The sequence below is a fragment of the Hyaena hyaena genome, unplaced genomic scaffold (genome assembly GCF_003009895.1).
Source record: "Hyaena hyaena isolate Hyena2069 unplaced genomic scaffold, ASM300989v1 scaffold_123, whole genome shotgun sequence".
Lineage (NCBI taxonomy): Eukaryota > Metazoa > Chordata > Mammalia > Carnivora > Hyaenidae > Hyaena > Hyaena hyaena.
The window spans coordinates 2887281-2914656 of NW_024080756.1; the positions used below are offsets into that span (position 1 = coordinate 2887281).

The 27376-nt window shown below is 36.8% G+C and overlaps 1 protein-coding gene across 1 annotated transcript in view; it reads right to left on the reverse strand.

Annotated features, from left to right (window-relative positions):
• The window catches only part of SESN1 (sestrin 1), a 117941-nt gene that overhangs the window by 89261 nt on the left and 1304 nt on the right, over window positions 1–27376 (reverse strand). The gene's annotated exons all lie outside the window — the stretch shown is intronic.

A 27376-nucleotide genomic window follows, 5' to 3' on the forward strand; every position in this document is an offset into this window, starting at 1 on the left:
TCTCTACCTACATGTAACTTTACTCTAGTGGAAGACAGACATTAATCCAAGAACCAACCAAAGGTATGGTGCTCTCAGGAGTAAGAGAGAGAATGATCTACTCAGGAGAGTCTGAGGGGCTTACCTGAGCAAGTTACAGTTGAGTGAGATCTAAAAGATGAGTAGGAGGAGTTTATTAGATGAAAAAGAGAGAGGAGAAGCTCTTTCCAGAGGGAGGGAAAAGCAGGTTTAGAGGTTTTCTTGTTAAGAGTACGCACTCAGAAGCACAGCACACTTGAAAAAGGAACTACAGCTGGCCTGTGACCCCGGGCCATATGGAGCAAGGAAGAGTACTTTGCAAGATGAGGCATGGAGGTCGATGGCAGCCAAACCACACAGGGCCGTACAGGAAGGGTGACTGTTCATTCATCCTAGTTTACTTTTGTTGACCTGGCATCATAATCTGTGCTCTCATAATTAATGTCCCAGTTTAAATGATAAATTATGTGAGGCCATATACAGAATTTTGTTCTTGCCGAAAATACCACTGTAAATCATATAAAGGCATTTTTTAAAAGATTTTATTTTTAAGTTATCTCTACACCCAGTTTGGGGCCTGAACCTACAACCCCAAGATTAAGAGTCGCAAACTCTACCGACTGAGCCAACCAGGTGCCTCTAAAAGAATTTTAACATTGTGTGTGTGAGAGAGACAGAGACACAGAAAAATAGCCATATTACAACACTAATTGAAACATGAAAGTAAGGGACACCAGGTGGCTCAGTTAGTTAAGCGTCCAAATCTTGATTTCAACTCAGGTCATGATCTCCTGGTTTGTGACATCAAGCCCTGCGTCGCACTCTGTGCAGACAGCATGGAACCTCCTTGGGATATTCTCTCTCTCTCTCTCTCTCTCTCTCTCTCTCTCTCTCAAAATAAGTAGGTCCTCCCACCTGTAAACTCTGAAATGCATATCATAGTTCGTCTCAGGGAAAACAAGAAATCTGAAATTGTGCCCAGTGAATGGGCAATAAAACCTTCTGGCAAAGAGAAGCTGCCCTTAGGTGCGTAGTCACTGACTGTCCCAGTTCCTCACTGACCTTAGAGGGTGTGTGGGCTTCTGGCCTGGAGAAAGGGGATAGGACTATGTGTGTCAGCTGCAGTGGTGATGCTACACACATCTATATGAGATGGATGAGAAGAGGACTGCCAGGATAGGTTCAAGAGTAATTTTTTAAAACAAAACAACTTTTTAAAATGAAACAACTTGTGGGAGTGGGGGTTGGGGTGAGGGAGAGTTGGGGGAAGGAAGGAGAGAGAATGCAGAAAAGAGAGAAAGCCTAGGGTGGGGGAAGGCCAGCAGGCTGCAGGAAGTAACAGATCAACAATTCACACCCAATTCCTCATGGGCCTTACCCAGTGGGCAGTTCAATGACAATAATGCAATGGGAGGGGATGAAGGTAATATGGAAATAAATGTTCACAAAGGAGATGACAGCAATCAAGAGAAAGTTTGGGAAACTACTGCTGAGGAATTTTTTATGTTTTTATTTATTACTGAGACAGAGAGAAACAGAGCATGAGTCGGGGAGAGGCAGAGAAAGAGGGAGACACAGAATCCAAAATAGGCTCCAGGCTCTGAGCTGTCAGCACAGAGCCTGATGCGGGGCTCGAACCCACGAACTGCAGATCATGACCTGAGCTGAAGTCCGATGCTTAACTGACTGAGCCACCCAGGCGCCCCCTACTGTGGAAGAATTTTGCATCTTAAACTCACTATCTTGGCTTCTGCCTAATTCTTGAATCCTAAAGTCCTCTCCAAGATTAATATAATGACCACTACTGTTTTCCCTTTGAATTTTTCTGGAGTACATTTGCTGATTTACTCTATATCAGATGAGTCTTCTGTTATATCTTCTAATCTTATTAACTTTCCATCCAGTGTATAAAATCCACAGCAGAGGAGCTTTACCATTTGCATAGAAAGACGTCCATCTTATATTATAAAGTTAATAAAGAATTTTTTTTAATGTTTTATTTATTTCTAGGAGAGAGAGAGAGACAGCGTGAGCAGAGGAGGGTCAGAGAGAGAGGGAGACACAGAATCCGAAGCAGGCTCCAGGCTCTGAGCTGGCAGTCAGCACAGAGCCCGATGCGGGGCTAGAACCCACGAACCGCGAGATCATGACCTAAGCGAAAGTCGGACGCTTAACCGACTAAGCGAAAGTCGGACGCTTAACCGACTAAGCCACCCAGGCGCCCCAAGAGTTAATAAAGAATTTTAAGGAGGGGGGAAACTTCCACAAGTCATTTGGCATCTAAAAATATATGAGAACAGTGACACTTTTAAAGAGGAAAAAAACCCTTGAAACCTAATAAATTTAGGTTTCCCCTTGTTTCGTCCCAACTTTTGGCAAAGAGCCCTATTTTACACTTTCTACACCAATCCATCAGCCTGCAAACCTTCAGATTACCAAATAAATGGTGACAACTGAAAAATAGTTACCAATCATAGTCCATTGTGTCCTTGGCTTTTCCATTGAATGTCTCACATAGGTTACCTTTCACCTAAGAAGTTGTAATATCTGAATAAGATACATGAAATAACTAGGGTAGTTTTTTACCCTAAGATTTACCCTAACTACTACTGCTATTGGACCAAACTCCTAATCTGCCATATTTACAATTTTACACTTATTTTCGGTATGCCTCTCCTTCAGTCACCAAATTTAAAACTCATTAACTTTTTATTCTCTTTTCTTATTATTTATTTTCACAACTATCACCTTAACTTTCATATGCTTATATTTTCTATATTTAAGTATATATATCTATATTCAAGTATAGGCAGATTTGAGAATCATTAACATTACTGGTATTCTTATAGGTTTATAAAAATATTACTTTCCCTTAATGCAGTTATTATTTATTATGATGTTTTTTGGCTTTATAAGAATATTGATATTTAGTTTCTCCTTCTCCTATTTCCATTTACTCATTTGATTTTCAGGATGTTTCTTTTTATTGTTCAATTTTAAAAGAAATAATAAACTACTGTCCTTTAAGTAACAAAAATACAAATTCATTTAGTTTTTAAAATCTTTCCACTGTCCCTCTCACACATTTCCCTTCTAATTGATCATGGAGACTTGGACAGAAAACTCTGAAGCAGGGTCGTTCTTCTTTCTGAAGTAGCTTCAAAGGTGGAGTGAGATTACCAGAAGATTAAAAAACAACAAAAAGAAAGAACAAGATTATTGAGCCTAATAGGGACAAAGCTGTGAGCCAAAAAATAAAATGCATGTGTATTCAGGTGTAGAAAAGGCTCTTGATCACACATTTGTCTTTCAGACATTTGTGGACAGAGTGATATTGCTATAGCAGTAGTTTTTTGTGCCACAAAATATCATCTATTTATTAAGGACAGAAAAATACAAAACATAGAAATAAATTTTCTTTAAAATACAGTAATACCTTTTTCTATTATAATAGAAACTACTGTATATAATTAAAATCTAAAACCAACACATTGAAGGGTTTTTATTTTTACAAAGATTAGAACTTTTAGTCTAATGTAAGATGAGTCTGACATAGCTAAAAATGAGACCACCCTAAATTTTTGAAAGAGCCACATTTAGGATGGGTAAAAAAATTACTACTATATGTACAGTAGAAAGTAAAATTATAAAACTAATATAATAGTCTAAATCCTGGTTTTACATTCAAATTAGTTCTCTCCAACTAATAATCATATTGATAGGTAGTAAGAATCCTTTGCTTGATCTGTATCTTGATTTTTGGCTTAATATCTGTAAACTAATAACAAAAATACACAAAGTGACAATTTCCATCAATACCTCTTTTTCCCCCCAAGAGCCTTGCTATAGCTTCCTAGCATAAGAAGAAAGCACAAGCCTGCTTAGGAATCAGATTTAAATCACTATTCACTATGGGTTTTTTTCTCTTTTTTGTTGGGGGGGGGGTGTCAAGGGTCTACTATTTCTTTTTTCCCCTGTAGTGAGGATACGGGAGGCAGTGAATCCCTTTAGGATAGGATGAAAAAAAAAGTAAGTAGAAATCATATGTGGGCCTACTCTATTACCCTTAGGAAATTTTGGCCAATTTGAGCAACTAAGATATGGACATGTATCATAGCACTGAAATTATCTTATGGCATTTAAACTTAATAAATATAAAGCCAAAGAAGTCAAGTAGATAGTCTTCTATTTCCAGTAATGTGTGATATGAAACAAAGAAAAGGAAACTCATCTTGGAGGAGACTCTGAAGAGCTACATGATGGCAAAGTGCTTAAGTAACCTAGTGGCAGAGTGGAAACCCAATAAATTTAACAAATGGTTATTTATTTTAGGGAAAAAAAGCTAATGGGATTTCTAGGAAGATGATGGTATAAGGTATAAGCTCAATGATTACTCTTAGGAAATGTACCAAGAACTGAACTGTCAGAATCAATGAAAAATAAAAAAACCTAACAAGATAAAGTTAAGAACATGATACAACTCTAAACTAGTTAACTTAAGTCTAATGAACAAGTATTCAAACCAGAAAGAGGAAGGAAGACTGTAAGGGGTCCACAAAGACTCCTAAAATGGTGGAAATGACTAAACCACTTGAATAGCCAACAGATATAAATTAACATTATTTTCAAAAGATTAAAAAGGAAATAATTACTGCCACCAAAATGAACACATCAAAATATAGAAATACACTGTTAAATGTTTTAAAGAATTTGTGTAAAGTTGATTTGCCTGGGTCAAGTGTCAATGAAGACTTGTAGTACAGTAGACATGAATCACATCTGAAGTAGCAAAAAGATGCCCAAAACACAAAAGAAACATTCAGATTTGGGGGAAATAAAAATCTATCACTACCTCATTATCTCCTTGGACATGATTATTTCTGGTACAACATTAGCAAAATCAACTGTTTCCGTAGACAGCTTTTTAAAATGCATTCTTTTTAACCTTTCATTCTACTGCCACTTAGTTAAGTTGCCTTTCTGATGAATAAAAGATCATATAAAACTAAGAACTTACAGTCCGGATGTCCCACTGTCCTGTAGCTCTTATTATTCAACAAAATAATTTGAACCCCAATGTCTCCCCATTCATCACAACTTCCATTTCCCATCAGAGAGATCTAGTCTATCTGGGCACAAAGGGATTGTTTCATCTTCACCGTGGGCTCCTCCACACCGTAACCCAATTCCCTGAGCTCTTGTGGCACTCTCCCCACACAGTGCTCTTGTACCATCATCCCCCAAAGGATCACTAATATGAAGTCTATTATGGACATTTTGTAAGTAAAAGAATTACAATATGGATAGAATAAATCCTCTAAAATTGGTTGCCAAATATGATTGTCCTCCAAATTCAAAGAAAAAAAGAATGAATGTAAACACTTCAAAGTGATCCATTTCACTGGCAGACGGTCATTCCAATGGCTATATCCCTATCTTCTCCTCTCCAGACTTTTTTTCCCCACATTCCCTTGTTTCTCAGTCCTTACATCATGAAAAATTTCCTCCCCTGCAATGTTCTCATCTTGACTACTCAACAAGAGCCATTTATTTTTGTAGCTGCCTTCTACCAGATCAGCCCAAAGTGCTCATCTTTTTACAACCCCAACCCACCCATCAAGAGGTCTTCCTAATTACAGGTATGCTAGATATTGTCTATTTGTTTCTCCAAATCATCTCTCTGACCTACTCTACCTCATTGTGTGCATCAGAACACTCACCTCTAGGGACTGTATCAATGGGGTTCTCTTGCCATCTGGCTTATCATTAGGTTCTTCCAAATGGAAGGCACTAAAATCGAAGGGCAGAAGGAAGAAAGTCAGAGTACTTATTACTCCACTTTCCTCCCTCCTAGACTAAGGGTTAGTTAGCAATAGGTATACTCCTCTGCTGAAGGTCACAGGTCCTGTTAGGCAGGTAGCCTTCTTCAATAGGTATAATTCATAGGATTCCAGTAACAACCCCCAACTCTTGCCCCTTGAGGTTTGTAGCCGTTACTAGTCCAAATGCTTATCACTTCTTTTTGGTTTTCCTGAATTCTGCCTACACCTTTGTTAAACTCTTCAGGCACACCATTTGAGTGTGCCATCCATTTCCTGCCAGGATCCTGGCCGACTTAGCAGGGAGGAAAAGAAACTAATTAAGTTACATTGACATCCTCAAGAGAGATTACAGAGAATAAAATACTAATTATACAAGAACTGGTTGTTCTGAGAAAGGATCAGAGAATTAAAGAGTTCGTGAAAATTAAAAACATAACTGTTGAATAAACATGTCAATAGAAGTAATGAATAACAGAACCAGGCTGAAGAGCAAATTTGTAATTTGGAAGATAAATTCAAGGAACTCTTCAAGATGTAGAGTGAAAAGACAAAGAACAGACATATGGCAAAAGGTTAGATGTAAGGGTGCCTGGATGGCTCACCGGGTTAAGTGTCTGACTCTTGGTTTCAGCCCAGGTCATGATCTCACAAGTTCAGGAGTTTGAGCCCTTGCATAGTGCTCTGTGCTGACAGAGCAGAGCCTGCTTGGGATTCTTACTCCCTCCCCCAGCTCCCCAATAAACATTTAGGAAAAAACAAAATGTAGATGAAGGTCTAACACTAACAATAGATCAAAAAGAACGGATATAACAAAGATAATGGAAAAAAAAGAAATAATAGAAGAATACTTTGAAATTCAAATCTTTGTACTGAAAGGGCACAAGTGCAAAGGATCAATAATAAAAGGTAAGTAGGGACAGACACACACTCATAAAATAAAATTTCAAGATTTGAAGCATAAAAACATCTTAAGCTCCAAGAATGTCCTTATTTTTAGGAGATATATGAAAAAGTATTTTAAAACGACATGTTTGTAACTTTCAAGAGGTTCAGCAAAAGAAGAGTAAAAAAAGTGGCTATGGCAAAATGTTAATATATAAATCTAGGTGAATAGTATGTGATATTTAACTGTATCATTCTTTGAATTGTTCAATAGATTTTTTTAAAAAGTTAGAGAAAAAAGAAAAACAAAGTTCCCAGAGAGAGGTAAAATAAACAAAAACAGGTTTCATAAAAAAAGAATGAGACTCAGACTGGTATAAGATTTCTCAGTATAAATTCTAGAGGTGAAAAACTAGTGAAACAATGTCTTCCCAGTTCTGAGAGAAAATGATTTTAACCTAGAATTCTAGTGAACTATAACGAAAGCTGAGGACAAGATAAAAACACTTTTAACTATTCAAGGAAGGGCCAGAAAACTTAACTCCCACAAACTAGGAAAAAGTAGTTAATAGTAGTGAGTATTTAAATGAAAAACTAGCTGAAACTACATTTTCATGCGCAACCAAGCATTGTATCAGTTATTGCTGAAACACTGAAATATCTTTTTAACTGGTCTTTATGCCTCCATTGTTATACCCCTCCTATCCATTCCCACAGGAACCAATGTGATTTTATTTCATTATAACTTAATGTTCCATTTTATTTTTTAACCTAGGTAATATATTCACATTGATCAAAATACATTCACATGATTTGAAAACAGAAGGTACAAGAAGGCATTGCATCCCTAAGACTCAGACCATGGGGTCCATGCACTTTAGAGGGTTCACTATAGGCCTTTCCAACTGCACCCTTCCAGTAGGCAGAGTCCACAGAGCCTAGGCCATATAGCCACCCAGATCATGTGTCAGGTGCCTGAACCCTGGGAGTGTCTGCCCAGGTGGGCTAAGCCCACTCCCAGGGCCTGCACATAGGTTGTCCTCCCTGTGGCCTAACAAAGGGCCTATTGGCACATCCCTAATGCCCAGGGAGTAGGCAAGTGGTAGCTGTATGTGTGATGGGCACAGTCCTGATGTGAGGTCAGGTGTCCATCCTTCATGGTAAAGGTCTGAGAATGGGGTTGGGGTGGGAGGATAGGGTGCAGAGGCCACACATATGCTGGCCAGCGCCCACCATATCAGAATGGGCCTGGGAAAAGCTACACAGCAAAAAGCCTCAGTCCCATTCCTGTCTCTAGCCAAAAAAAGTTCCTTTCCCAGAGACCACCACTGTTTCTGATACAAGAGTAATCATCTTGAATGAAAAATGAAAAACGTTTTCTTTTTTCTCTAACTTAAAAAAAAAAAATCTATTGAACAACTCAAAGAATAATGACAAAAAACAAATATGATAATATCATCTCCAACCTAAGATATTTTGGTGGTTCTCCATTACTGTTAGGATAAAATCCAAATTCCTTAAAAAGATCGACATGGTGCTTCTCAAACTATAATGTTCATTACGGTCACCTGGGGATTCAAGTCGACTTTGCATTTCTAACAACCTCCTAAGTGATACAGATGCTGATCTGTAGGCTACACCTTGAGTAGAGAGAGCCTATAAGAGATTAATATTCCTTTTTAAGTTGTGATGTCAGCTAACCCAGTTAGGGAAGGAGACTTTTCTTTCTGGCCACCAACCTCCCTTAAAAAGAAGGCAGATGGGAAGGAGGGTAGACAGAAATTGCCAAGTAATGACAATTGGTAACCTTCATTCATTCATTGAACAAATATTTATTGGACATCTATTTGTATGTACTACCACTGGCCTAGGCAACCCAGTAGTAAACAAGAAAAAAAATGCCCATTTTCATGAAACTTACAACCAACTAGGGTAGACAGAATCAACATGAAAATAAATAAGGGCAGGTAGTGTTTAGGACTAAGAAGAAAAATAAATCAAGAAGCTAGAAGGTAAGAACAGGTGGTATTTTAAACAACTGAGGCATATACAAGGATAAGTTTAGCTTTTTGTTTTGTTTTGCCACATTAAGTGCTAAGGCAGGCGTTAAGTACCTTAAAGAGATCAAGATGCTATTATCTTCAGTGACATGAGGTGCTATTATCTTATTTTGCAGATGATAAAACTGAAGCTAAGAGATGCTATGTAACTTGCCCAAGGTTACACAGCTAGGCAGAATTAGGATATGGACCCTGGCATCTGACTATTACCAATTTCTGTAATAATTAGCTTGCTAAGGAAAAATACAACCTCCAAATCTGTGGCTTGCATATATATTTCTTACTTGTGTTATGTGAGGGCTGAAGCTTTACCATGCACAGCTGGGCTCCTTGTGTTCTAACATTCTTCAAGGAAGGCTTGAAATTGTTAGCTCTAGATTGTCAGGTGTGGGCCTGCCACTTTATGAAAAATATCACAAGTAACTCAGTACCAATAACACCAGGCACACCACAAAAGGATCAGCAGACCAAGAGGGATAAGCCAACATTGAATCAGTAAGATTTTCCCTTTGTTGACTTAAAACTCCCCAATTTCAATCATTTTTCTATAAAGTTTAAGGAAAATAAGTTTAATATACAGTAGGTCACTCTAGTTTTGTGGTTCTTAGTTTTTCTGGGTCACAATTTCTTTGATAATGTGTAAAACATGGGCTTTCTCCTAAGAAACATGCTCATTAGTCTATACAGTTTTGCATTCAACTAAGGGGCACAAAGGCTCGTAGAGAAGCTATAATCCTCAGTTTGAGAAACCTTAAACTGTTGCATTTTCCACAATAAATCACTGCTCTGAAAGCTTCCTTCTACTCCCTGGTAAACAAGAGTGATTCATTTTTTTACTAAATATTTAACTAAAAGACAGTTAACTCTAATTATTAACCTACCAAATACCTAGTTTTGTTATCTAAAACAGTCCTATAGGGGCGCCTGGGTGGCTTAGTCGGTTGAGCATCCGACTTTCGCTTAGGTCATGATCTCGCGGTTCGTGGGTTCGAGCCCCGCCTCGGGCTCTGTGCTGACTGCCAGCTCAGAGCCTGGAGCCTATTTCAAAGTCTGTATCTTCCTCTCTCTCTGACCCTCCCCTGCTCATGCTGTCTCTCTCTCTGTCTCCTAGAAATAAATAAAAATCTTAAAAAAAAAAAAAAGTCCTATAGCCAAAAAAAAAAAAAAAAAAAAAGATTCTAGCTAGTTGTTAAGAACTACTTATTTCAGCTTCTCTAAAGGCAAGTTTTACTTATTACCTGGGTATAAATTAGTCATCAATATTTCTATTCTATGGTAGCTGATTTTCCTCTATACTCAGTAACTTATAATAAGAATGTTGTTCAATACAACATTGATTGTTGAAAAATACAAGTATAATTGTACATTATTCTAAGTCACATATAGCTCTTTTTTTTAGACGAAGATAAATTTGTCCCGCCCCACCCCCAAATCATGAAATGCATCTCTAGACTACTAAGAAATGATTTAAGGATCTATATCATTTTTAAGTTTCATAATGTATTGCTGACCTTGTATTTTTTAAACAGAGTACTACTAAAATGTAAAACAACACAGTGGAGCAAGCAGGCAAGTAAGATAGTAACTTTTGATACTTGTTAAATCAATGCCTCATCATACAATAATTGAATTACAATCTGGTAGAGGTCTCATTAATACATCATATCCAAATTATTACACGGCTAATTAAAGGAGCTTAAAGTAAACAGGACCATAAGGATGCTTAATGCATACTTAAACAAGGCCAGTTGTGTTTGTGACTTGACCTAAATTACCTTATAAAAGAGCAAAGATTATGCTAGTTGACAATAGAATCATTTAAAAAACAGGTATTTTACACCTGAAACTAAAATAATACTATATATTAATTATATTTCAATTAAAAATAGACAGTATTTTTTCAATAAAAACTGTAATAATGTTTGAACTGAATTTATCTAGGAACAGTTACAAATAAATAGGCAAATTTTGGGGCCTTGGGGTGTCTCAGTTGAGCATCTGACTTTGGCTCAGGTCATGATCTCATAGTTTATAAGTTCAAACCCCACATCAGGCTTGCTGCTGTCAGTGCTGAGCCCACTTTGGATCCTCTGTCCCCCTTTCTCTGGCCCTGCTCAACTTGTGCATGCTCTCTCACTCTCTCTCAAAAATAAACATTAATTTTTTTTAAAATAGAAATAGGCAAATTTATATTATTTGCATTCAACAAAATAAGTAATAAAATATTCTTAAGTTTTGAAAGGCAGTATAGTGTTGAAATTAATAGAACAAATTCTAAAGACCAAATGCCAGAGTTTGAATCCCAGCTCTGCTGTGTAGATGAGCTAGGTGAACAGGGACAGTTAGGGGATCTCTGTGTCTCAGATTCCTCTTATTAAATGAGTGCGTACTCAATTAACGGAGGGGGAAATCCAAGCACTAGAATATAAGCTCTAGGAGGGTAGACTTTTAACTTCTTTGCTCACTAATGTATGTAGTGCCTAGAAGAGTGCCTAATAATACTAGGTCAATGAATATTTGTGGAATGCTCAATATTACTATTATTAACATGGTGATTTTTGCTCAGATGGAAAAACTACACCAGTTAAGCTCAGCTGCCTAAACTTGGAAACTTTCCCTTTCTCCCCAAACTCCCTTTTTCAAAACAAAATGGAAAGATAAGCATTCTTAAGTTGCACATCCAACTCTTCTAAGGCCAATAGCACCAAAATATGATTAATAAACTAGTCTTCAGTTGAGCAAGAGTGCCATCTAGTGTTCATAAAAACCATAATAACCTGAAAATTTGGAGTAAATTTTCATCTAGGCAAAGTGAAAAAAGAAACAGAAATGCAAAATCCATTAGGAAAAAATCTGCTCTATCAACAGCCAAATCCTTTGAATAAAGGTAATTCTAAAGGAAATTAAAGAACTACAGCTTTTAAAATTAGTATATGCCGTATTAGAAAATCATTTCAGAGAGTATACTGAAGTTCTTATTTACCATAAAGGTCATTTTCCTATGAATAGAAAGTGGTGTTATTGAACTTATTTTCTCTTTAATTACATGTGTTTTTGGTTCTTACTAGAAAAAATAGAAGTACTCATTATAAAAATTTTGGAAAAATGTAGAAAAGCATAAACCATGGCCTAGAGATAGCCACTGTTTGCATGTGGAAATTTTATGTATATACATATAGATCCTATATATATACACACATATCCTATATATATATATACACATATACATACATATATATATCCTAGATTTAAAATATATATGGGAAAATTTTAATTTTAATCAAATATTTAGCCAAGATATTAAAGATGAATAAGAGAAAATCATAATCATGATGATTTTTAAAAACTGAAACCAAGAGCTTTCCCTACAATTGAAAAGACCTAGCCTCAACTAAACATTGTATTCAGTGGGGTAAAAAATTTTTTAAACTGCTATCAGTTATGTAATCATTTTGATCTGATTCTGCAACAGCCAAAATCCATAAAGAGCTGGAGCTTATAAAATGAAAAAAGATAAATTATTTCATCTGTTCCCTTTCCAACACCACTAAATTGACAGACGGTAAAGTACACCAACTTGAGTTTCAGAGATTTGAATAAAAATTTAGGTTTACAAGTCCATATAACCTCATTAATTATTCATTAGAGAATGCTCATAAGTTTGGGGCTTTATTTCTAATTCTTTTCCCCCCTCAAATAACAGACACAGCTGAGATTTGATTCACAGCTCATTAGATAGTCACTGAATGATGAAAAGAAAGCTGTTTGCCACTTTCTACCTTTTGGACCAATGCCATTTTACTTTTAGTACAAAGAATGGGAAGTAGGGAATTTCCTAAGATTGCACAGGTATAATGCAGTAAGGATGGGTCGTGCAGAAGGAGTTATAGGGTTCAGAGGGGATGAAAGAGAAAGATCAAAAAGCTGCTAGAGGACGTGAAAAGGCCTCTCCAACTGAGCCTTGGTGTGCCCCAGCCATTGAAGGAGAAAGGCCTAGGGAAGGGCATCCATTGGGCAGGCTGGTGGTATGAGGCTCCTTTAAGCAGAGAATGGTTGCAAGGGTGGGGAGGGGGGCAGACTCTGGGCTCATATTATCACTTGCTTGACCACACTCTCTTCTAGGCATTAAGTAGGTTCTTAGACATATGATCTAACACACAACTGTCTTCACAGTATACAGGAAACCCCACTCTTCCCAACCCCTGGCTTCAGGAGATATTTTGTTGTGAAAGGCTGCTTTCAAAATAATTCTCAATGATCCCTGTCCCCTGGTACTCACTCCATTGTGTAATCTGCTCCCCCTAAGTATGGGCTGGACCTAGTAACTTGCTTCTAATGAGATCAGAAGAGACAAAAGTGATGGCATGTCTCTTTCAAGATTAGGTTATAAGACTGTGACTTCTGTCTTGCTGGCACTCTCTTGCTGGTGCTCTCTCAGGGTCTTCTCAGTTGCTTTTCATAAGGAAGTATAGAAATCCACATGGCAAGAAACTGAAAGCAGCTTCCAATCAACTGCCTGCAAGAAACTGAGGTTCTTAATCCAAAAGCCCTTGAAGAACTGAATCTGATCAACTGAACTGAATCCTGTGGATTTGTTGGACATTTTTCTCCATTTGAGCCTTCAGATGAGACTAGAGCCTCATGGGAGACTCCAACCAGAGATCCTAGCTAAGCTCTAGCCAGATTCTTAAATTACAGAAACTGTGAGATAATAAATGTATATTGTGTTAAACCACCAAATCTGTTATGAAGCAATAGATAACTAATTATTAAACCAAAACAAAATGCTGCTCCAGCCCACTCGAGTGACCACACCCTGACAGTCTTTGCCCCCATGCATCCACCCCCCTGCTTATGGCAGTTTCCCCTGTTGCCACCAAGGCCTGGACCTTGCTTCTCTTCTTGGCACAAGTGGGCACTTTTTTTTGTGGGTTTATAGATTAGGTTCCCCTTAGTTCACCTGCTTAGTCTCTCTCTCCCACCCAAGGGTTTCTGTACCTTCAACATTGGAAATAACAGGACATCTGAGCAAACTTCCTAGCTCTATGCTGCAGTAACTAGACCATTTCTAGTGCATGTGTGGTTTCTAAGATAAACTACCCATCTTGACTATGTATTATAATTGTATTGCTTTTTGCAGTTTCTATTCACCATTTACCAACAGGTATGAAAATATTTCAGTGTTTTAACAAGTATTGTGGTGCCAATGCATCCTGGATGAATGCTTGTAAGGTTTATGCTGGCTTATGCTGTAAGGTTAATTCCTCAGACAAGATTCAAGATTGTAGTTCTCCTTCCCTTCAATTTGTTTTTAAATTAATTAATGTAATTTTTACAATTTCTTTTCAACATCCCAATCTTTAAATTACGATGGTATTACCACATGAAAAGTGCCAAGCTGGAACTGTTTTATTTATAATGCCCAATGTTGTAGTGAGAAGGAGCTTTGAAAAAAGTCATAGTTACATGTTCATACATGCACTGACAGATGGCAAAAGAAAAAAAGGGGGCCACAAAAGGAAACAAAAATGAGGCCAAAACTTAGTCTGCAGGAAAGTACAATAGAGCATTAATTATTTCCAGCCAGTCATTGGAGGTTTGGTTTGGGCATGTTGGGGATAGAAGGAGTGCATACTTGTGTAAACAAACAGAGGAGTTGAGAAGTTAATTATTACATCAAAATTTATATGCTCCAATAAGCTGTCTTTATTATCCTAACCCATCCTGATGTTTTCTTGCTCTGAATTAACATTTTATGTATGATCTTTGCACACTTCTTTTAAGTTATTTTTCAATACAAAAATAATACATGCTCATTGCAAAAAAAAAAAAAAAAGAAAAAACTGTATGAAAACAGATTAATGTTAAAGAACATAGACATTCAGGGGTCAGACATGCCTCCTGCTCTCCCAGTATTCACTACTTAAGTTACTTAATCTGTTTCCTCATCTCATCTATAAAATGTAAAATTCACCTCACAGATTATTGTAGGTATAAAACTAGACAATATAGTTTTTATTATATGTAAATATAATAAAATATTTATATATAAAATAATATAGGGGAAATGGGCTTTCAAAGAAAGTGCATAAATAGTTTGTATAAATTCAGAACGTGGGCATAAACCACAAATACAAAAAGGCAACAATATAGCAAACATTGGGTTTTGCATATCTGGTGTGACCCAAAGAGTGTCTCCAGCAGCTGCACCCCCTTAGGAGCCCTGAGGGCCAAGGAGAGAGACATCAGGGCAGACTAAAAGCACTTTTCAATGAGAGAGCCTGGATTTTGAGAAGTCCTTGCTTCCTTGGCTAAATAAATCAGAAACCTAATCTTACAACAAGTGGGTGCATTCATATTAGTATATTTGTTTTGGGAAGATATCTTCCTCAAAACCTATAATCCGCCTGAAATTTTGCAAATGTTATATATAAAATATTTATAACAATGCCTGGCACATAGTAAACACTCAGTAAAATTGAGTATTTATTAATAATTATTATAAAAAGAAAAACCAAAATTTCTAATAATCCCACTCTAAATTTTTTTTAATGCTTAATTATTTTTGAGAATCAGAGAGACAGAGCACAGCAGGAGAGGGGCAGAGAGAGAGAGAGGGAGACACAGAATCTGAAGCAGGCTCCAGGCTCTGAGCTGTCAGCAAAGAGCCTGATGCGAGGCTTGAACTCATGAACTGCAAGTTCATGACCTGAGCCAAAGTCAGAAGCTCAACTGAGTCACCCAGACACCCCCTAATAATCCCACTCTAAAAGAGAACTAGATTTCATATTTTGGTACATGGGGGTTTCCTTTTCCCCCTCCATATAAAAATATATATACTTGGCACTACCTTAAAAATTTCTTTTCCATTTGAATACATAATCTTTTCTTTTCTAATAAATATATTTTGAAAGAATTTGCAGTAACTGTGTAATAGTCCTTTATAAAAAATGCATAATTATCCATAATTTAATTATTGGAATTCAAATTATTACCTACTTACATATAAATACATACAGATGATACACTGACATCCTAAATAACACTGTAGTGATTATCATCATACTTAAACTTTTCAAATGATTTCCTAGATGTGGAGCTATTATGTACACATTCTTTCAATACCTGAACTGCTGTCAACATACTATTATACTATCATCGCAAAATTCTTAAGGGTAATGGTTGTTTCTACTTTTATATCCCAGCACAGTGCTGGAACAGTGTCAGGCACAAAGAAAATTTTTTAGGGGTGCCTGGGTGGCTCAGTCAGTTAAGTGTCCAACTTCAGCTCTGGTCATGATCACACAGTTCGTCGGTTAGAGCCCTGCATCGGGTTCTAGCTCAGAGCCTGGAGCCTGTTTCAGATTCTGTATGTCCTTCTCTCTCTGACCTTCCCCTGTTCATGCTGTCTGTCTGTCTGTCTCTCTCTCTCTCAGAAATAAATTTTTAAAAAACATTAAAAAATAATTTAAAAAAAAGATCAATGAAGTATTTTAAAATTCAATTTATAACATATAGGCAACAAAGTTAAAAACACCTTAACAATTATGTTAAGTACACAGTTCAAATTGAGTAATTTCTTAAAATTACATAACTTTAGTTTCTTCACGACTTAAGAAATCAGATTAAGATGTTCCATTTTGATCAGATAAATGTTGAATTATGGAAAAAATAAGAAAAAAGTATTTTTCTACCCTATGAAAACACAGCCCTTTATGGTTCTAATAATAATTTTTCCACAATAATGGAATAAAAGAATCTTGAAACTGCAAAGTATGCATGGGAGACATACAAATGGAAAAATGATTTCTATATGAGCGCAAAGTAATGATAAAATCTGGGCTTGATTTCTAAAAAGACTATTGAGGCCCCTTTTTAGCTGTAAACAACTTACTGTATGACATGTAATGCAATACCATATTTTGGGAAATTTCAAACATTCACAATCCACAGGAAAAATACTCAACACTCCTACACTATTTTTTTAAGCCCACAATAGTGCAGTCTTTCAGCTACAAAGCCAGAAGCCAGTTATAAAACCAGTACTTTTCCACTAGAGTTACTTATGGGGCAGGGAAGGGGATGTTCGACACTGCAAACGTTAGGGTCTAAAATAAGATCGTTGCAAGGAGTTACTACAACACTCACACTGCCAGCACTGTCATGGCAACAATGAACTAGCTAGGAGAATGCTTTTTTAACATTCAAAGCTAACCCTGAGTCTATTACTCATGGAAATATACCAAATTTTCTTTTAGACAGTTCACTAAAGAAATCATCTTACTTAGTAATATCTTAATGTAAAAATAAACTTTTCACACACCGTATTTCCAAGAGCCAGAGCCTCCATGCAAGCAACTGAAATTTATAATGACAACATAATACAAATTATGCACCACAATGAAACATGAAGATCAGTCGGGGTCCAAATGCAATTTCAAGATGGGTCAGGTTTAAATACGAATTTGGTATGCAATTTATTAACATCTAAGAATGTAGTTTTCCCTAGAAACACCAAAGTTTTACATCTCATCCTGAAGGAAAAATAATTTGGAACAAAAATATATATTTTCACTAATAGTCTTACATTAAGTTTTTATCCAGAAAGTGTAGTATAATGGTGAAAAGCATGGACTCTGGACTCTCATTGCCTGGGTTTGAAATCTGGTTCCTCTTAGTAGCTATGATACCTTGGGCAAGTTATGTAACCTATCTGGGCCTGATTTTTCTTCATGCATAAAATAGGGATAATAATATCTACTCTTACAGTGTTGTGAAGACTGAATGAAATAATACACAAAAAGGGCTAAAAACTAGGCTTCACATAAAGAATGCCTATTCATACGACATTCAAAAGTATACATTCTACCAAACAAAAAAGAGTAAAAGACTACTGATGATGACTTAAGATGACCTGTTTCCAAAGCCATGGCAGATTATAATGGGAACAGGCACGGCAGTTTAGGGGGAGCTCCCAAACACACCCACACATAACCGAGCAAATTCAAGAAATCTAACATGATACAAAGTCTCTTCAAGCCCTTCAAGAAATCTAACATGATACAAAGTCTCTTCAAGCCCTGTTACCTTCGCTTAGGTAACTTTCTAACAATGTATCTTTGCTTAGTTACTTTGTCTTAATCATACCAAACTAAGCTGGGCCAGTTACCAGGCGAGAGTGAGAGGTCTAAGGGACTTTCATTTAAGATATCAGGCTCCCACTGCAGTGAGCATAGTGTAGCTCCAATCACCTCAGTAGACCTTCAAGGCTAACAGTCTCTGTAGTAGATAACTTGCCTGAGGTATAGGCATCAATTGACCAGGCAGAAGATTCAGTTGCTTACTGACAACACTGGTGTACAGCCATGATTTGCTTTTCCTATATAATGTGTACGTGGAGATGTATTTGAAAGTCAAAGTGTTCACAAGTGGAATAATACACCAACACATCAAGGGAGGAATCCAGTTCCCAGATAGCTAAAACAATATTTATAAAATCCTTAATTTGGTTCCTAGAGGTGTTATTTCCTCTAGAGTGCTATTCCTTGAGTGCCTGGAAAGTAGGCGAAAACTTTCCCAGTTACTCAGAAACTAGGGAGTACCCTAAAGAGTGTATGGTCCTACAGGGCTCAATTTTCCATCTCTTCTCTATGGCACTATGGAGGCAGAACAGAGTATTAATAGTTAACATTTACTGAGTGCTTACTGGATTCCAGTAAGCAGTGCGCATGTTACCTCATTTAATCCTTTCAACTCTGTGAGGGAACTGAGGTTTAAGGAGGTTATGTAATTTGCCCAAGGTCACAGAGTTTGGCAGAGCAAGATTGAAAGCCAGGTCTGACTAACTCCAAAGACCACGATCTTGACAATTATACTCTAATACTGCCCAGATACTGAAGCAAAGGCCTTGGCATGGACCTCTCCATGTACACTTGACCACCTGGATGACAAAAGCAACTAACTGCCTGCCTGCACCTCCTCCCTGCTGGTGCCCTGCAGAATGGTGCTGGACTCCAAGGAGGGGATGGATGCTACAAATCTGCCATCACATCTAAGGAAAACCTCTGGTCAGGCCAAACACCTACCCTGGGGCAGTGGCTGCTTAGAAGCACCCTCTGCTAAAGCTAGACATCAGCATTAATCAGCTTATATATGGAAATTCAATGTGCAAAAGGCAATTAGGAGTGTTAATATATGTGGATAAAAGATGTGAGATATATGAAAGTCAATTACATAAAAATCCTAAATTCTAAACAGAAAAATCCTAAAGCAATGCCAGTTTGGAGTACGACTCATTAACTAAAGCACAAAAACCAAGGTTATCATCATCATCATCACTGCCAATATTTGAGCACTTACTATATACTTCTACATGCTTTACCATTTAATTCTCCCAACTACCCTGAGTTTGGTATTATTATTACTCTCAGTATCAGTATTATTTACTTACAGATATTATATAGTATTAGTATTTACTTACAGATAAGTAAATAGTATCAAAGAGTTATTCAGAATTAAATTCATAGATTACAGGGGAGTCTGGGAGGCTTAGTTGGTTGAGCATCCCACTTGGTTCAGGTCATGATCTCACAGTTTGTGAGTTTGAGCCCCATGTCAGGCTCACTCTCATCAGTACAAGGCCTGCTTCAGATCCTGTCTCCCTCTCTCTGTCCCTCCCCCTCTTGTGTGTTCTCTCTCAAAAATAAATTAAGATAAATAAATGAACTCATAGGTTACAAAATATTGAAGATTACAAACTGCTTTACAAATATGATCTTTATAATCACATCACAAGGTAGATAATTATGTAAATTCACAAATGAAGAAACAGACTACAGAGGTTAATTGATTCATGACATATGGCTGGTAAAGAAAATCCAGTAAGGTCTTTTAAGGGGTGCCTGGGTGGCTCAGTCGGTTAAGCCTCCGACTTTGGCTCAGGTCATGATCTCAGGGTTCGTGGGTTCGAGCCCCACGTTGGGTTCTGTGCTGATGCTGCTCACGCTGTCTCTCTCTTCCTCTCTCAAAAATAAACAAAACATTAATTTATTTAAAAAATAAATAATTTTGAGTGCGCATGCACAAGCAAGGGAGGGGCAAAAAGAGAGGGAGACATAGAATCTGAAGCAGGTTCCAGGCTCTAAGCTGTTGGGACAGAGCCCAATGCGGGGCTTGAACCCATGAACCAAGAAATCATGACCTGAGCTGAAGTTGGACGTTTAACTGACTGAGCCGCCCAGAAGCCCCTCCAATGGTCTTTAAATCACTCTGCAGTAATATCTATAGTTAATGTAAGACTGTATATTTAGAACAGTTAGAAAATAAACCAAGAAATGTTTTGTAAGCAGAATCATTATTAAAATTAAGTGGAAAAGTCTTTCCTCTGACATGTCAAAAAGATAAGTATTTGGCATATGGAAGGTATACCAACTACCTAATAAATGAAATGAAAAGAAATGATTCACTAGGCTCAATGGTAAAATCTACACTGTCTCAAAAAACTTTCAATTATTTGTTATACTCAGAACATCTGTCATCAACAAAACTGAATCAATATAGGTTATATTTTATAATTTAAGTCTGCCAAAGCATGCATTACTTGTTGGGTGAAAAAGGAGATTCAGCTTAATTTGGTGAGGTATATCAACAACTCTGAGAGACCTTATTTTGTGAGAAAACTCTCCCTATCATTTAAATCACTTTTTACTTTTGAAAAGCTTCTCTTAAATATGTCCTTCAGTGCCATTGAACAGATCACTCTACCTCTATTTTGCAAGGCTTGGTCTTTATCACATGATTGGAAGAATATCTTGCTGTGTTTAGGCTATGAATAGCATTTGAAAAATCACTCAGTTATAATTATAGACAGCTAACACCTGCCAACTTGCTAGAAAATGAAATCATGTAAAATTTTAAGACAACTGTGCGATGCTTGTCAAACACTTAAGTATCAAAACAGTAACTGCTTACTTTTAGTGGGATAAACTAAGATTTTAATTAGACTTTACTGAATATTACATAGAATTGACAAATTGTCCTAGCTAATTTTTCAAAAAGCATATTTATTAGCTTGTCAATTTAAACAATTTTTAAGTTAAAACACTAACTGAATACTATTCAGTTAATGAATATGCATATATGACAACTGATTTAGAAAAGAACTCACAAAATTCACATCATAAATGTTATTTCCATTTAGTATGGCTTAAAAGCTTAGGAAGTTTTTTAAGACAACTTCATGATATAAGTAATGATTTATAAATCTATGAAGCTATTTCCCGTAAGATAAAATGGGGTAAGAAATAAAATATAAAACTAAAAATGTCTCATTTTTCAAAGGTAAGTACACATTTCATTGCAATATAGTAAGATTTTTCCATTTTGTTATATAAAACAGATTAGAACATGAGAAGACAGATAATTCTTGTTCTGCCAAATTTCACATGAGTTTTTGTCCTTATAAATTGAAAAATGCCATAAACTGTGACAGTCTACTTGTAACACCAAGAACTTTAACAATAACAATGCCAGCTAGGAAGATCCAATAAATGCTCCTAATTGTTATCCTACAAAACTCTCTAAGTATATCCAGTGAAAAAACATTTTTAAAAATAAGCATCTTTTGAAAGACTTTTTTTTAATACACATTGTAGTAAGTGTATCTTTATCAGCACTAGTTTAACTTAGTGTCGTAACTAAAAGGGAAAAGAAGAAAAGCAAAGCATGAACTGTTCCCATAGAGTGTCTATCTAGCTGAGATTCTCATACTTAAATTTCCAGTCTGCCCAATGCCCCCAACAATACCATCATCAAAATTCTGCAGCACTCTCAGATGCCCCTGAGTATACTGTGTCTGCATAATTAAAGTTACCAGGTAATTTCATCAAGGTCAACGAAGGTCTCAATGTAATAAATGTGATCTAGAAAAGCTGGGTCCAAGTAAATCCTATTTTCCATCGACTTCCATGAAAAAGGCACATATTTTGCCATGATATGAAAACAATAGTCTGATTCGAGAAATTGTGACAAAGAAGAGATTAAAAACTGGTGGCAAGGCTTGCCTGGTGCTAATAATGTGCATCCAGCAGGACTTTCTTCCTTCCATGCACTGTAAGCACTGCCTCCCCTTCCCTAGCATCTCCCCGTCCTTCCACAAGTTCTAAAAGTTTCCCCATTTCTATGGTTCCTCCATTTCATGTTAATTTGCTTCTACATAAACACTGCCTGTTTTCAAATATAAATATTCTTTATGATTTAATAGGACACTTTTGTACCAAAGTTTTAAGTGATTGATAATCCTTTATTATACTCAAGATTCCATGGCTATTTTCGGTCAGGTCTAAGTTTCAATAAATCCTTAAGCTGGTTCTTATTATTTTCCACTGAATGGTTAAAAGATATTGTGCAAATTTCTAATGGTCACAAAAAGGAAAATAAACTCTAAAACAAAAACAACATGAATGTTCTTCTCCATTAATGATCTAGACAGCACTGAAAGGGCACAATGTGTTAAAGATGAGAAAATAATTTTAATTAAGCTCAACTATTGTTTTAGAGGGTCCTTCATAATGCCATGAGCAACCCTTGACCTTAAATTGAAATCTAATAGTTTTTAACATCTCATTTTCCTACAAAACACTACGTCCTACTTATAAATTAAACAATGTGCTGGAAACCATTTTTTAAAATAATCATTGTTTGTTTTGTCTCTCTCATGGTAGAGACCATCTGGGGCACTGTAACAGGAATTAAATATTTGAAATCTGAAAACTTAAAAAAAAAAAGTGTCCTTGTTAGTTTCAGTCTTTCTGAAAAGTCAGAACAAAGGAAGAGGACAGGATGTATTTATATATTACAAAGAGGACACTGAGGGCAGATAGTACAGATATGATTCATCCTGTAAGCCAGTGTTGGGGGGGGGGGGGAGATAAGCTTTTACTTTGTCTTCAAACCATTTAGGAAAAAAAAAAAGTTAATAGCTGCTTTCAATTTCTTCACATTCTCCATCCAAAGAAACACAGACAACCCGAGGGTAAATAGCAGTCTCCTCTGAGTTCAAAAGCTACTAAGAAAGTGGTCAAAGGTAGGAATGAGAAGAAGTACTGAATAGAAAAGGCAGGAGGCTTTCTGAAGGGAAGAGGCTGAGTTCTCAGTGTATCAATAAAATAAGGCCAGAAAATAGTGGAAATGGAAGAGAGGTTTTGCGTAAATACTGAAAGAAGACTCATATTTGCTGTGGCTAAGAGTAGAGTGAGTTGTTTGAAATGCACCACCTTACACTTCTGGTTTTGACTAGGCATAGCAGTAAAAAAGAAATCAAAACAGTTTAAAAGGCCAAATCTGCTTCTATAATGCTCTTAATCTGGTATGCTATATTTTACAGCATCATTATAAATTGTTTCTAATCTCATAGAATCTAAATTATAGATCCTATAATTTAGCAGTATTTTATCAAGTTAGATATAAGATCAGCTCTTAGAGCCTTCAACTAAACTTGACTGCTTCCTATCCCTATTCTTCCTCACCAACAAATTTTTTGTTCAAGTAATGGGGCTCTCCCGGCTATTAGGGGCTGAATGCAGATTAGTTCAAATCAAAACCAGAAATGCGCAATTTCCTTGCCGATGACTGGCTTAGAAAAGGGCATGTGACCCAACCCCAGTCAATAAAAACAGACAGGAAGTCTACTGAGGCTTTCTGAGAAAAGCACTTCTTCCCTGATAGACACATGCGAAGAAAGTCTTCTCAGCTGCACATGGTCACGGCTACACATGGTGCCTGGAACTGCTGGGGCAACTTGCAACCATGAGCACAGCCGGTACTTGCTATGCTGAGGGAAGGGAAGCAGAGAGATAGAGGGCAAAAAGGTACTCTAGTTGCGCTCATCAATCAATCCGTGAAACTTGAAACTGCCCAACTTCAAGATTTATTACACCAAATAATAAATCTCTTGCTGTTAAACCTACAAACTGTATATCACCCAAATCAATATCAAATGGATACTCTAACTGCAGCTTTAACAACTGAAATGTACATCAGGCCCAACAGCCAACGTTTCATTTCTCCCTGGGGAGTGACAATCACTTCACTAAATGAAAGCCTCCTCCACCCCTACTTAACAAAGATATATACTTTGTTACTTGGTCTAAATTTTCTAAAGCCAAATTATTTTCAGACAGTGTTAATTGCTGGGAAGCTTATAAGAAAACAGATTTCTTTTTTCATAGTACAGAAATGAAAATGACCAAATGACCATTCTTAGAAAAGTTCTTGACTATTTTGAACCCTCTTCATAATCTTTTGATGAATATTCACACACTCATGTTCCTCTCTTAATTACATGCATCATAAGACTACAGTTCACCAGTGGACTATATTAGTGTATGGGACCAGTGTTAACACTTCTGTTCCTTTGTTCAGAAAAACAAAAGGTATTCTGGGGTTAACAACACAACAACAACAAACCCAGCATAAACAAGCCCTACGAGAAGACCTTCCTCCAAAGTAGAGAACAAGTCTTACTGATCTTCTCGTCTAAAGTACAGTGCCTGGCACAGAACAGTTCTCAAAAATGTGTTCAACAGATTTAAGTATGTTGTTGTGAAATCAATAAATTGAGAACAGGAATACAGAGGATACTCTCTCCCAATGTGCCAATTTTTTTTTTTTTACAGGTTTAGCCATTTTGAGTTGATCCATCCTATCCCTGCCCCACCAACTTTCCTCCTGACTACAGTCCTCTGAGCTGACATAACAATCAAGAGCAGAACAGCTGTAGGGATTACAAATTCAGTTCAGCTTTTGCTGGTTTACCAATGAATAACAGAAAGCCTTATGGAGTACTACATTTAATTATTTGGTTTCCCATGTGAGGCTGGAGCAGTATGTGGAAGCCAGATGATGCTGGACATTATGTGACATTCTTAAGCAGTTTAAATTCTATCCTCAAGGAATTTAGGCAGGAGAGTAACATGATCAGATTTCATTTTAGATAAATGACTCTGCAGTTATGTGGAACATGGATATAAAGGTGGAGGATGGGTTAAGGCTGGAGAAGTGACAGATAACAATGGCAGAACTACAATAGTAGTAGCAGGGGCAGAAATCCCTTCAGGAGCTATTTCTAATCAGGTGTATCGGGCAACTTAATCTCAACAAGTCTAAAACAAAACTCACTGCTCCTCCTAAACTGACTCTTTATCACCCTTGTGTCTCAGGAAATGACTCAACTAGTAGCCAAGTAGTTACTTGAGAAACTTGAGAGCATCCTTTATTTTGTTATTTTCCTCATCTCCTATATCCAATTCAGTACCATCTCCTGTTTCTAACTCTTAGCTATCTCCCAAACCCATTCACTGCTCACTTTTCCCACTCCACCATGATTTTGCTTTGGACTTGTGGAATTACCTCCTAACTGATGCTACACATCCACTCTTGACCCCTGAAATTCGTTCTCCGCATTGTTTCCAAAGTAATCCTAATAACACCATGGGCCATGTCACCAACTTGCTCAAAACTCTTCAGTGGCTTCCCATGGTTCCTAGGATAAAGTCCCCAACTCTTAACTTGGCCTTCAAGATCCTCTGTTATCCAACTCCTGCCTAAGGACAGTAAGAACTCCAAATATTACTGAGCATTTCTTATGTGCTATGCACTGAGCTATGTTTTGCAAGCATTATTTCATTTTATTCTCATTGTGAAAGGAAACTGAGTCAAGGAGAAATGCATTCAACATTGTAAGGCTAATGAAGTATTGGAGCCAGGTCTGACTACAGAGGATATGCTTAAGCTTTCACTCTCCCTTCAAACATGCTCCAACCACATTGTATTACTTTCCGGTCCTAGACTCATCTGCTCTCTCTTGCCATGAGGGCCTCACAGAACTGTTCCCTATGTGTGGAATGTCCCCCTCACAAATTTCATTTTTGCCTGGATTATATTTATTCTTTCATCAAATCTCTACTTAAATGTCATCTCTTCAGGGAAGTCTTCTCTATCTAAAATTACATTATTTGTTTATTGTTTAGGGTCTGTCTCTCTCCAGTAGAATGTCAAAGTTGTTTACCACTGGTTCTTAGTTCTTAGAATGGCATTTGCCATGGGTTCAATAAAAAATTGTTGAATGAAGGCATGAATGAATGATGGGATGGAAACTCCCTACCTAATCTGGTGACTTTATTCAGGCTGATAAGAAATAAAAAAGAAGCCAAATATAAATTTGTTCAGCCACTGGATATTTACTTAGTAGCTTTCAGGTCCCAGCCAATACTCTTGAGAACTTACAGTCCTCCGAGGAGACAGACACATAAACATGTGATTACAGCACAATATAAGTGCCTTTTATAATAGTAGCAGAAATTAAGTGCAATAGATGCAGAGATGAAAAGTATAAATCTATGGAAAACCTTCACTGTAGAGGAGATTCTTGAATCTTTCTGCAGGAGGAATGAATCCTGAATTCATTATGTATCACATAATCCATGTCTTTCACTTATGAAAAAGAAGAGGAGCATCCGTTATATACTGGGGCACTTTACATCACATTTATTCTCACAACAGCTCTATGTTACTATTCCCATTTTATAGATGTGGAAATCCAAGCTAAGAGAGATCAAGTAACTTAACTTGTCCAAGGTTATGCGGTACATTAATAAAGGAGGAGAATTTGAGCTCAGGTCTGACTCCAGTACTCACTTACTTACCAATATATCACAGTCCTTTGACCCTTCACTCCCCGGAGCCTAATTACTTTTGTTTTTAATATAATTGTTAACTCAATTGGTTATCTGGCTTCCCATTTGAATATAAATAAGCAGCAAAATCAAAGATTCAGGAAGAGAACAAAGTATACTGACAGTAAGGGAGGGAACAGGAAAACTATTAAAAATTGAACACAAAAATTCAAAAAACATGGATCATATAGTCCTATATACTCTACCCTCAGCTATACAACAGTACTTGATGTGCATAATGATGACCCTATTATGAAAAATATGATTGTTGTAGACACTACAGTCTAAAAAACAGAGAAATAACTTTTGATGCTTGAAAGGGTAACTTCAGGAATCTAAAAAATTAACTCCTCTTTGGTAACTTTGGATAAATGAATTGTAATGATTGTTCCCAAACTGTGTGTGAGAAAAAATACCCCAAGACTTTAAACAGAGTCTTCATTTTATGGACATGATTATTTTTCTGTTGCTTTAAACTAGCCAAAATGGAAAAAACTATTAATCTTAGCTTACACATATACCCAAGTAAAAGATAAATTTTAAGAACTTCTCATAAATGACTTCGGTTGAGTAACTTAGACATAGTGTCACTGACCATTCTTAGGATCTAAAAACCTTTCTCTAAACAAAACTGAAAACAAACAAACCCTTCCTAATAAATCTCCCAATAAAACAGGAGAGATTGATTATGTACAAACAGGAAGAAAACATTTTTAATCTGTTGCACTCAAAACTTAAATAGGTATGTATGTGAAAAAGAAAAAAAATCAAGCAATTGAGGCAAACACAGAGAAAACTAATTAAGTAATTTAACACAAGAGTGTTTCTACCATTCACCCAACCTGGGTTCGACTTTCAATCT